Genomic DNA, 13,190 nt, shown 5'->3' with positions numbered 1-13,190 from the left:
CTTTACAGTTCTGGGATGCGAAACCTGTCTTCCATGTGAGTGGTGCATTTGATATGGAGTCGAACAAGAAGGCGGCGACCTGACTCCGTTTGCGACAGGCGCGTATTCTGGTTTGTAAGGTGGGCCTTTCGGAGCGCTCGGAAAGTATTAACCACCCCAAGGGCTGCTTGAAATAGTGATGGGGAGGTCCAGGGCTCGCTTAATAGTTTGCGAAGAATGACCACGGTCGTTTGTCCCATCCGAAAGGCAGGGCGCTCACCTACGGAGCTGAGCGGATACCGGCCAGTGGCATTAACATCGGCGGCAGGTAAGCTCATGGAGCATATGGCGTTTAACGAGCGGGCTGCGGAGGCTGATTTGTTTGACGAGCGGCAGACGGGTTTCCGTGGGATACGGTGCACGGAAGATTCTATATTGGACGTTGTTACAGCGCTGGAGAATGCCAGGGCGGCAGGCCAGGTTGCGCTGCTGCTACTACTGGATGTCTCGGGCGCTTTTGACAACGTTCACCGCGCACCAATTCTCGCGGTGCTTGAGGGAGATGGTGTGAGCGGGCGCCTTTTGCGATACGTTCATGGCTTCCTGAGCGGCCGCACCATGCGCGTACGAGTAGGGGGTAAGCTCTCCAAGCCTCGCCCGGTGGACATGGGCGTGCCGCAGGGCTCTGTCCTATCACCATTTCTGTTTAATGTGGCCATGTCGATGGGGCCGGCCTCCCTCCCCACGAGCGGCCGACACCATGTGTACATGTCCATATATGCAGACGACATAGCTCTGTGGTTCCGGGGACCACCGGGCGAGGCGTTCCGCGTGCGGGGGTGTCTTCAGGGAGCCCTGACCGCAATCGATGCCAGCTTGCGCGGCCTTGGTCTGTCGCTGGGTGCGGACAAATCGGTGGCCAGGGCCTGCGTTTCGCGCTCGCGCGCGCACCTTGCGCCACTGTCACTGGACGGGACTACGATTCCTTGGCGTAAATCGGTGCGGTACCTTGGCCTGGACATCGACTGGCGCCTTTCCCTCCGCCTCGCGGCGACCGAGGCCTGCCTGCAGATGAAGAGGATCACCGCCGCCGTGCACAAGCTCACCGCTCGAGGCCAGGGCATCTCCCAGCAAGCCACGCTGCGGCTATACAATGCCGCAGCTTTGGTGGCGGTGATCTATGCGCTGCCGCTCGTCACGGTGCGCAAGCCGTGCTGGAAGAAACTCGAGCTTCAGAACCGCAAGTCCCTGCGCGTGTGCCTAGGCCTGCCCAAAAACTCGCAGTGCGCCGCAACGTTGGCCGAGGCAGGAGCGTGGCCACTTGAGCTCCAACCAGCGCGCAGGGCATTGAATCACATCGACCGGCTTCACCGCGCACCGGACGGCGGCTCGCTGCTGCAGCGTATGCGCTCGCACCCACGCTTACGAATGGGCGCGGCGCTGCTCGAGTATGAGCAATTGACACAAGGCCCACCCCCCAACGGCTCCTGCGCGCCCTGGCCTGCTGCCTCGGAGGTACAGCGAGAGATCGTCGGCATTGCGGGAAAGCAGAGCACGCCCCTCTGTGTTGTGCAGAAGCTGGCCTGAGCCGTCATACACGAGGAGCTCCAGGACCATCTCCTTGTGTACACCGACGGCTCAGTGGCCCGCGACAGCTGCTTCCTTGCTGCTGCGGCGGCCACCATCCCCGCCCTGCGACTGCACAGCCAGCAACACGCAGCCTTCCTGGGCTCCTCCACCACGGCGGAGTTGATGGGGATCAGGCTCGGGCTGGACCTGCTGCTCAACCTCGGCCCTCCGGCGCCCAGGAGTGCTCTGCTGGGCGACTCCCGCGCCGCCCTCAGCCGCCTGCAATCTAACGGCCGCGGTACCCCACAAGTGCGGGAAATTCGCTCGCGCGTCGAGTGCCTCGCGCATAGAGGTTGTGCCGTGCGTGCACAGTGGGTGCCCGGTCGCTGCGGCATCGCCGGCAACGAAGAAGCTGACGTCCTCGCGACCGCTGCACATCAACAACCTGCCAGCGATCTGCCCCTTGCGCTGGAGGACGTGCGTGCGGCCATCCACGACCATCTCCGAAAGCAGCACCCCGACCCACGCATCGCCGGAGGTGAGCGCATAGACAGTGTCACCGGCTGTCGCGCACTTACACGGTCACAACGTGCAATGATCCTCCGCGCGAGCCTTGGCTGCGTGTGGCCCGGGGAACGACGGGTGCGTCACGGAATCGCGACGAGTGATGTGTGTGACGGATGCGGTGCAGTGGAAACACTAGAACACCTGCTCCGTCACTGTGCCGCGTTCGCCGATGCTCGTCGGGATATGCTCGCGGCCTATAGGGCGCAGGGCATACTACCAGACTCCATCAAGACGCTGTTGTGGCCGCAGGGCAGTGCGCGCACTCGTGAGCGAACTTTGATGAGCCTCTGTGCATTCCTCGAACACACTGGCTGGACGTCCCGTCTGTTCTCCGTCAGGTAGTTACATGCAGTGACCGAACGCTCCGCGAGTGCTACCTTGAACGATTAATAACTGGACGCCCCACTCCAGTTGTAACCAACACAGTGCTGTGCGCGTGTGTGATTTAATTCCTCTAAAAATAACTAATCGCGCGCACCTTTTTCATTTCATTTCTCCATTCTGCCTGCTATCCTTTATTTCCGCTGCCCAGCTCAGTGCTTCAGTATCGATGGGAGATGCCGGGGCTAGCAAAAATCTTCCTCCTTCCTTTTTATTATTATTTTAATAAAAGCCCGCCCCCCTTGCCGTCTAGCAGCGTCCACGATAAGGTGCTGACGTGTGCACTGAGTTTGTGGTTATGTTCCTAGCCCCATTGTGAGGAGCCATCGCTCGATTTGCCGCCTGACATCTGCGATGCACAAGATTAGTAACATACTTCACCCCCAAGCCGCCGTCCCTTGCACGCCGATAGCCGAGTGCATTCGGCATTCGAAGCTTTGTCATTGCACAGCGAGATAACGCTGTCATCGAAAAGACAGAAACCGCAACGCCATCCCGCTCGCCCGGACCGTACACATGGGAAGCGTCGGTATCAAAGCAACGCGGCTAGCGCAGTGCGGGCGCTACACGGGGATCACCATAGTGCAGCAAATCATGCGATGGCTCTACCCAGGGCAGCTAGGAACAGTGCCACTAACCCAGTGCACACGTCAGCAGCTTATCGTGGACGCTGCTAGACGACGCGCATTGTACCGCAATTAACCAAAGGCCACGCGTTCCTGTGTTCGCGTTTCATTCCGGCCCGATAGTACACTGGGTGATCACAATAAGCGATAATACACGAGAATTACGACCTGGCTACACGAACCAGGCCAGCCGGAAAACGACCCTTACATGCCCGTCTACAACGGACCCGAAAGGGCAGGACGAAAAGCTCTTCCTCCCCAAGGAACAAGAACTATTCCGGAAGAAAGCGTAAGAACTCCCCACGAAGGTGCCCCGGTGTCGGCGTTCTCACAGCAGCCTCACGACAAACTCACAGCAATTGCGCCAGAGCGCAAAAGCACCAGCAACTATCACCAGGTGTCCAAAGTGGCCGCGAGGACAACGACTGCTCGTTAAAAATTGTTGCGCTCCAAGAGTTGGAAATCCGGCATGCTATCTGCAGGAGTGGGACGCCGAGCTGTCCAGTTCGAAGGCAGAAGAACAGCTCAAGTTGATCGCCAAAGTTTGCAAGACTGCAAATGCGACTGGGGCCCTAGACTGAGGGACCAACCTACGCCGCGAGAATCCTCCTTGACAATAAAGTTTTTCATTCATTCATTTATTCAAAGGTACGACAAAAAGCAGAGTGCCCGACTGGCAGCAATTATTCCAGAGCCTTTCCCTACGGCATTCCTTTCTCTCTTCTTTCACTTCAATTCCTCCCCTCTCTTAAGACGCGGTTGAGATGTCTACCGAGAAGTGAGGAAGTTACTGTGCCATTGACTTTCCTGAAAAAGCGCTAATTTCCTCTGCATTACCCTAGAGCCCATTGTTCCATCTCTCCGCCGCTCACCTTGCCGGGCGTGCATGTGAATGAACACCACGTGTTCGAAATTTAGCGGAGCCTTCCATTGCTGCTTCTTTTCACACGATAGCGCCAAGGAGCCCTTATCGCAGAAAATCTGGCGTCGGTGGCGTTTTTACACAAATATCGTGAGTGCTCGATCGCGTCATGACGTCACAGCGGCATCACCTCACGCGGGAATTCCAACAACCCACAACGGTCACTTGAAATTTCACTTCATGCCTGCAATGACAGTGATTAAAGCATGGCATGCAATGAGAATAAAAGAATTAAAAGGCACGGCTGAGATGATTTTTGATAAGACTCATTTACTATGCTAAGAGTCTTAGCCGGGGTTTGATCTCCGGATCCTTCGGGTGGGAGGCAAACTCGCTACCGACTAGAACACACAAAGCACGCTTGAACGGCTTGGGAACAAGTGGGAGCAGATATGTAAGTCGTGCGATCTTTCAAGTAAAGTGACATCTTTCGACTTTATGCTAATGAGTATGAGTAGATGAAGCGCACAAAAACACAGCACACTGGAAAGGAAGACACGAGACAGGCACTTCTCGTGTCTTCCTGAGAAGCGCCTGTCTCGTGTCTTCCTTTCCTGTGTGCTGTGTTTTTGTGCGCTTCATCTACTCAAGCTATGAACCAACTTGCCCAAGAACGTGTTCTGCTAACGAGTATGTATTATGTAATGTTTCAGGACCACAGGACTCTATCGCGCCACACCTTTAAGGGGGGGCTGAAGAGTCCCTATAAATTTTCCTTTTTTCTTTTGATCCCTCCTTCACCTCTTTCCTCACGTCGTGGTTGATGTGTCTACAGAGAAGTGAGAAAATTACTGGGCCTTTCCTTTCCTCAAAAACAATTTTCTCTTCTTGTTCACACCCACCACGGTGGCTCAGAAGTTAGCTGTTGGGCTGCCGAGCAAATGCGCGCCGGATCAAGTCTGGGCAGCGGCTGCCGCGTTTCGATGGAGGCATAAAGAATAAGGCGCCCGTGAGCTGTGCGACGTCAGTGCACATTTAAGATCATCAAGTGTTCGCAATTAACCCGGAGGACTTCAACACAGCGGTTCTACCTCTCTTCCATCTTTTGACCCCTACATCCTTTATCTCACGGCGTGGTTGAGGCGTCCACTATGTGCAGAATCACTGGGCGTTTGCGTTTGATTTCCTGAAAAACACTTTTAATTTTATTTCCTTCACCAGTTAAGTGGCAGAGTGTTAGGTGCTTAGCTGTCGAGCACAAGCACGTCGGATAAAACACCGCCTGCGGCGATATCAAGATAACTTCAAGTTCCATCTTTCCTCAATCCGAAGGGTCGGACACGCTGCCCAACAGAGCCCGGGTTCGGGTAGCCTCTGCGTCCACGTCAAACAGCAAAATGGAACTATCTCTGGCCACTGGACCGATACCCGAACATGATGACATTAGAGTACTTGTTATCTTCATCAGCAAACACTGACGGGCTGATACAACACTAGCCAAACTGCGCAAGGTGGGGACCAGGTGGGCCGGATTGTTTTGGACACGTCGCGGCTTGCACATGCATTCGTGACCAGTGGAGTCCTCTACTCGACTCATTACCTTCACCTGCGCAAGTTTGAGAGAACGCTTTTGAGGTGATTCTCAGAAAGATATACAGGCATGCACTCGATTTCCCGCTGTTCGTGAACAAGTACAACCAGCGCCTCATGGGCCTGGAGACAGTAAAATCTTTCGCGGAGCTACGGGAAGCACACTTGACCAATCAATACACAAGATATTGAAGACGCCGTCGCGACGACAGCTATTAGCCCAACTGCACATCCACCACCCAAGATTGGCGGAAGAGGTCGCACGCATCTCCGAAATCTGGAGATACGCCCTCCACGTGCGCCGTCTTCCGGCCAACATGACACGTGACGACCACAGTGAGAGGCACCTTGCGCCGACGCAGGCACTGACTCGCCACAACGAGAACAAACACGGAATCTTCCGCATGGATACCTCCGGTCCTCACCATGGGGCTGCTACACGGCCGTAGCCGTCCGCCAAAAAGTCGTGGTGAACGTCCTAGCATTCCGAGGTCAAGCGATAACACATGCGGAGGAGGTCGCCATTGCGCTAGCCGCCGTAGACCAGGACTCGCGAGTCATCATCCACGATTCAAGAGGGGCCTGCAGAAATATTGAACAGGGGTGCATTCCTCTCTTTGCGTACCGCATTCTTCAAAATAGCGACTACCTCGGGGCCCCCGCGTCTCGAACCATCGTATGGGCTCCTGCTCACATGGTCCTCGAAGGCAATGAAACGGCAGACGCCGACGCCCGCGCTAACGCTTTTCGGTAAACGCCTTCAGACCCTTCCGAAACGGATCCCGAACTCAATCTTGCTCTCACTTTTCGAGAAAATGCTCAAATATACCAGTTTGTCCACGCAATCTAACCTAAGCCCTGTGATGGCCTTATAAAAGCGGAGGAATGCACATTGAGCAAGGTTTGTTGCTGGGCGAGTTGGTTGGGGTACATCTTGAGAACACAGCGCTTGCAGACAAAGGACCAGAACAAGAAGGACACACACCTGCGCTAACTAACAACTTTTATTTCGGAAGGGGGCCGATCCGCGCCTTTGATACAGAATTGGAGGGAATGATGCGCACGCGCACAACACAGCCAGGTGGGAGCATGGAAAGAGCCAACACATAGACCAACTATTCTTATCGCCACTGATAACCAACAACGCAGCCAAAACAAGCAAGAAAAGAAAAAAGAAAAAAGAAAAAAGAAAAAAGAAAAAAAGAAAAAGAAAAAAGAAAAAAGAAAAGAAGAGAAAGACCCAACGGGGGGAGCAAAGGCAGGGAACGTAAGAAACAATTCCAAAAAGTACCAAAAGATCCCGAAGAAGCCAACAACCAACACGGCTAAACGACTGACGATGAAAGGTAACAAGATGAAGGCACTAAAAACTGAACAAACAGGCATAAAAGGTGCAGGAAAAACCTGCGGGAGAGTAAAAGATTCGGCACAGCTAAAAGTTGACGGAAACTAAAGGCGTTAAAACAGATACAAGCAAAAACCCAAGAAGCCGACGCGAAAGAATACAAGCAGAAAAGGTGGTCACTAAAATATGACATTGAACAGACAACAGATCTCTAAAAACAAGCAAAGAATCGTAAAAAACGTGTGGGCGATAAAACATAACAGAGAAGAATACAGAAGAGTTTAAAAAGGAAAACATCGCAAAAAAAAAGAGGGCGCAAAAAAATCATCACGGAATGAAACGAAAAGAATACACTGAATCAAATCAAAGCAGAGAGGAATGAACACTCTTTGTCTAACAATGCAACTGATGGTGTGCTAACGCACTCATCTTTTAGCTTGGTAATAGTGGCTGCTTCAATGATTTCTCGAGTCAGTTGATTTAAGTTTTTTGCCAAAATATCTGTTTCCTTGAAAGTGGGGGAGACGCGTCGGCAAGGACTGCAATCACGGCAGTGTATGGCCAAATTACCGGACCTTTTATCCTCAGCATTAGCTTTATGCTCCAGTAACCGCTTATTGATACATCGGCCTGTTTGGCCGACGTACTTCCTGCCGCAGGGTAAAGGAATCGAATAGACGACACCCGACGAGCATGCTACGAACGGATCCCGATGCTTAATTGTGCAGTCTGGAACTTTTTCCCCAGAGCCGTTGACCTTCCTGCAGAGTCTAGAAAGCCGGTGAGGAGCAGAGAAAATAACGTCTACTCCTGCCCTCCTGCACGACCCAATACATATGCCCTGCTTCTGTATAAAAAGAGATCCATTCCACTCAGCATAGGTAGACCTAAGATATACAGACAATAATTCTAAAAAGCCACTAGCAGAAACGCCACATGCATTTTGAAAAGCCACAGCTCCGTGTTTGTCGATACACTCGTTTACACAAAGGAGCAGATCGTCGTGCGGAATTGAATAGTAGAGGTCTTTCACGTCAACGGAGAAACCTAGGTAGGCCCTGCTGCCATGTTCTCGCAAGAAGTGAATGGTATCACTTGAGTTTTTTACTAGGAACGGGTCTTCTACTGCGAGAACGCTGAGATAGGCTTGAAGAAAGTTGGCTACCAATTTTTGCCAAGTGTCATTCTCTGAAACGATTACACGAAGCGGGCACTCGGGTTTATGTGTTTTTGCGGTAAAAAATAAGCTGAGGGACATTCTTCTGCTATCTGTTATCGAGCGGGAAAGTTTATCGAGGTTCAACCGTTGGCACAACTTTCCTGCTCTACTCTTAACTTTTGTCAAGGCAACGTTCTGACATTTGTCAAAGCAGGAATTGAGTGCGGACGATGCTTTTTCACAATAGACAACCTTCGGCAGTAAAACAAAACCCCCTTCCTTGTCAGCGGTTAGCAGGGACAAGTTGTTGTTTTTCAAGTAAGCGATAGTCTTCCCAATAGGTGGCTTTTTGCTGGTACGACTGTGGCGGTTGAGTACGACTGTGGCGGTCTGCTCCGGCAACATCTTCAACTTCTGCTTGTGCCTCCGTCAACACCCATCTCGTGGAGCAAGTGGCGCGAGTTTTCGCGCATAATCGATAGCACCACTGAGTTCCTGTGGCAGAGTGCGCTCCCACGTCTCCGGTCGGCAGTTCCAAAGAAGCAAGCACCGGCCAGCAATCGTCTTCATCTTTTAGGAGGCGCCAGTAACATTCCCAAGGAATTCCAGCAGTTGCTCCAGTGCGGGCCCAAGTTCGCCATCGAACCAAGCCCCTCAGCCCCGGAATTACTGACCATGGTCAGGCAAGTCTCAAGGTCAGCTCCTGCAGCCGACATAGATCGTTGCGTCTCCGAAGGCGTTGACGTACTCAACCGCCACAGTCGTACCAGCAAAAAGCCACCTATTGGGAAGACTATCGCTTACTTGAAAAACAACAACTTGTCCCTGCTAACCGCTGACAAGGAAGGGGGTTTTGTTTTACTGCCGAAGGTTGTCTATTGTGAAAAAGCATCGTCCGCTCTCAATTCCTGCATCGACAAATGTCAGAACGTTGCCTTGACAAAAGTTAAGAGTACAGCAGGAAAGTTGTGCCAACGGTTGAACCTCGATAAACTTTCCCGCTCGATAACAGATAGCAGAAGAATGTCCCTCAGTTTATTTTTTACCGCAAAAACACATAAACCCGAGTGCCCGCTTCGTGTAATCGTTTCAGAGAATGACACTTGGCAAAAATTGGTTGCCAACTTTCTTCAAGCCTATCTCAGCGTTCTCGCAGTAGAAGACCCGTTCCTAGTAAAAAACTCAAGTGATACCATTCACTTCTTGCGAGAACATGGCAGCAGGGCCTACCTAGGTTTCTCCGTTGACGTGAAAGACCTCTACTATTCAATTCCGCACGACGATCTGCTCCTTTGTGTAAACGAGTGTATCGACAAACACGGAGCTGTGGCTTTTCAAAATGCATGTGGCGTTTCTGCTAGTGGCTTTTTAGAATTATTGTCTCTATATCTTAGGTCTACCTATGCTGAGTGGAATGGATCTCTTTTTATACAGAAGCAGGGCATATGTATTGGGTCGTGCATCGCCCCTATCCTGAGCGACCTCTTCTTGGCCATGCGTGACAGAGAAGTAAGCACAAAGATTGCAAATTCACCGGTACTAAAGATATTCAGATATGTCGATGATTATCTAATTTTTCTCGACTGCCCAGGCAATGCTTTCATGACTGAAGTTTCCAAGGTTCTAGGCATTTTTAGGGAGTCTTTTCATCCCCTCGTTTTATCGCATGAAGTTCCAGAAAATAGCTGTCTTCGCTTTCTTGAACTTAAGCTGCACTTCTTACCCGATCACGTATGCTGGATCTTCGAACCAAGGGCCAATAAGCCACTTTTACCGTATGAGTCAGCTCATTCGAAATTGGTCAAGAGAAACATAATCCAGGCCACCTTCAATAACGCATTACTCAAGTCCTGCGCGCACAGTCTTGAAAGCAGTTTCTTTAACCAAGCGCAGAGGCTTCTCAGCTCTGGGTACCCGGCCCTACTCCTATCCTCAGTTGCTCAAAAAATGTTGAAAACGAGGCAAGGAAAGAGCCTAACCTCAAGGGAAGGGCAGAGTCGCAATAAAAAGGTAGCTGTAATCCCCTACATCCACCAACTGTCGCACAACCTAAAAAGAATTGGAAAAAGGGCAGGAGTAGACGTTATTTTCTCTGCTCCTCACCGGCTTTCTAGACTCTGCAGGAAGGTCAACGTCTCTGGGGAAAAAGTTCCAGACTGCACAATTAAGCATCGGGATCCGTTCGTAGCATGCTCGTCGGGTGTCGTCTATTCGATTCCTTTACCCTGCGGCAGGAAGTACGTCGGCCAAACAGGCCGATGTATCAATAAGCGGTTACTGGAGCATAAAGCTAATGCTGAGGATAAAAGGTCCGGTAATTTGGCCATACACTGCCGTGATTGCAGTCCTTGCCGACGCGTCTCCCCCACTTTCAAGGAAACAGATATTTTGGCAAAAAACTTAAATCAACTGACTCGAGAAATCATTGAAGCAGCCACTATTACCAAGCTAAAAGATGAGTGCGTTAGCACACCATCAGTTGCATTGTTAGACAAAGAGTGTTCATTCCTCTCTGCTTTGATTTGATTCAGTGTATTCTTTTCGTTTCATTCCGTGATGATTTTTTTGCGCCCTCTTTTTTTTGCGATGTTTTCCTTTTTAAACTCTTCTGTATTCTTCTCTGTTATGTTTTATCGCCCACACGTTTTTTACGATTCTTTGCTTGTTTTTAGAGATCTGTTGTCTGTTCAATGTCATATTTTAGTGACCACCTTTTCTGCTTGTATTCTTTCGCGTCGGCTTCTTGGGTTTTTGCTTGTATATGTTTTAACGCCTTTAGTTTCCGTCATCTTTTAGCTGTGCCGAATCTTTTACTCTCCCGCAGGTTTTTCCTGCACCTTTTATGCCTGTTTGTTCAGTTTTTAGTGCCTTCATCTTGTTACCTTTCATCGTCAGTCGTTTAGCCGTGTTGGTTGTTGGCTTCTTCGGGATCTTTTGGTACTTTTTGGAATTGTTTCTTACGTTCCCTGCCTTTGCTCCCCCCGTTGGTTCTTTCTCTTCTTTTCTTTTTTCTTTTTTCTTTTTCTTTTTTTCTTTTTTCTTTTTTCTTTTTTCTTTTCTTGCTTGTTTTGGCTGCGTTGTTGGTTATCAGTGGCGATAAGAATAGTTGGTCTATGTGTTGGCTCTTTCCATGCTCCCACCTGGCTGTGTTGTGCGCGTGCGCATCATTCCCTCCAATTCTGTATAAAAGGCGCGGATCGGCCCCCTTCCGAAATAAAAGTTGTTAGTTAGCGCAGGTGTGTGTCCTTCTTGTTCTGGTCCTTTGTCTGCAAGCGCTGTGTTCTCAAGAATGCACATTCCTTCGTGTTTACACTAAAAGACTGCTTTGCCCGGCAGTGTGAAAGCCCTTTGATCCTGCATGAACAAGGAAAGTGCCCACACTGTGCGGAGCAGAAGGGAATGTCAATAAACCCTGAACCTTGCTCCAAAACCCAACCCCACCCGGGAGGACTGGGAGGCAGCCTTGCTAGGCTGCTCCGACCTGGCGAGCCAGAAGGGTCTGGTCGGCCGAACTAGACCCGCGCCGGTCGCCAATGGACTCCAGCAATGAGGAGCCCACTGAGTGATTGTAAGAGGTGCCCACTTCCGGGCCACTTTAAGCTTCCTCCGTGGAATGTACCTTTATAGTGAAGATTTCAGGCAGACAGACGGTGCTGTGCGATGTCAGTGCACATTAAGGATCCCAAAATCACTCAGGTAGCAATTAATCGGTAGAACTCCACTACGGTGGTCCTTTCACCTTTTCTTCTTTCCCTCACTCATTTATCTCATTGTTCACAGCGCGGTTCACGAGCCAGCTGAGATAAAAATAATAGTTGGTTTTTGGGGAAAGGAAATGGCGCAGTATGTCTCATATATATCGTTGGACAACTGAACCGCGCCGTAAGGGAAGGGATAAAGGAGGGCGTGAAAGATGAAAGGAAGAAGAGGTGCCGTAGTGGAGGGCTCCGGCATAATTTCGACCACCTGGGGATCTTTAACGTGCACTGACATCGCACAGCACACGGGCGCCTTAGCGTTTCTCCTCCATGAAACGCAGCCCCCGCGGTCGGGTTCGAACCCGGGCACTCCGGATTGAACAAATTTTCGCTCACTCCAACCCACCATTCCAAACGCTAAACGCGCCCGTGCGCTATGCTATGTCAGTGCACGTTAAAGATCCCCAGGCGGTAGAAATTGTTCCGGAGCCCTCCACTACGGCACCTCTTTCTTCCTTTCTTCTTTCACTCCCTCCTTTATCCCTTACCTTACAGCGCGATTCAGGTGTCCAACAATATATGAGACAGATACTGCGCCATTTCTTTTCCCCCAAAAAACCAATTAGCCAATTACTACTTAACCCCTCTCCACCACCCACCACCTCTCCACCCCTCAATCCTTGTGTTGAATGTACCTCTCCTGCTCCCGGAAGGACCATGTCTGTGGAGGCAATGGCGATCGCCCATGTGCAACGTACTATGACGAAGCTTCTCAACAAGGTTACCGGACCATGCAATGAAGTTTTCCAGCTGAAAGCAGCGGCTTAAAATATACACTAAATACCAAAAAATAAACCCTGAGGCTGCCCCAGAGGGGTGTTGCGGCGCCGCCATTAATTGCAGTAAGAGAGGATGCGTCCTGTCACCTACAGCAGCGAGGCAAGCTCGAGCCATATAGTGTGCGTATCCGTCTGGATTATTAGAGGCTGTATGGAATGATAAGGTGCAGTAGTGGTCTCTTTCTCCGAGGACACCTACATTGCGCAGTGAAGAAACAAAGGTAGGAGTTTAAGGCTCATGAGAGCATGATGCAGAAATACCCTATCTAGCAATCAGGCGGAAGTCCCTCGTCTCATCCTCCGCTCCAGCCAGATGCGAAGCTGGTCCAATCCCGGCTGCGCGATCAATACGGCGCCGCTTTCTCGCTTCCTACTTTGACGCCCTCATTCACCCTTCCCTCACATGGCGGTTCAGGTGTCCACCAAGAAGTGAGACAGTTACTTCATCTTTACTCTTCATGCTGACAGCACCGACTACTGATATAAGAATAGTCGACGTCGCCGCCTGTAGGTATGGAACCTTCGCCCTAAGCGTTATACAGAAGAACAATTCGATTTACGCTGCGTTGGTTCAT

The sequence above is a fragment of the Amblyomma americanum genome, chromosome 1 (assembly GCF_052857255.1).
Source record: "Amblyomma americanum isolate KBUSLIRL-KWMA chromosome 1, ASM5285725v1, whole genome shotgun sequence".
NCBI classification, from domain to species: Eukaryota; Metazoa; Arthropoda; class Arachnida; order Ixodida; family Ixodidae; genus Amblyomma; species Amblyomma americanum.
This window is presented reverse-complemented; position numbering follows the sequence as displayed.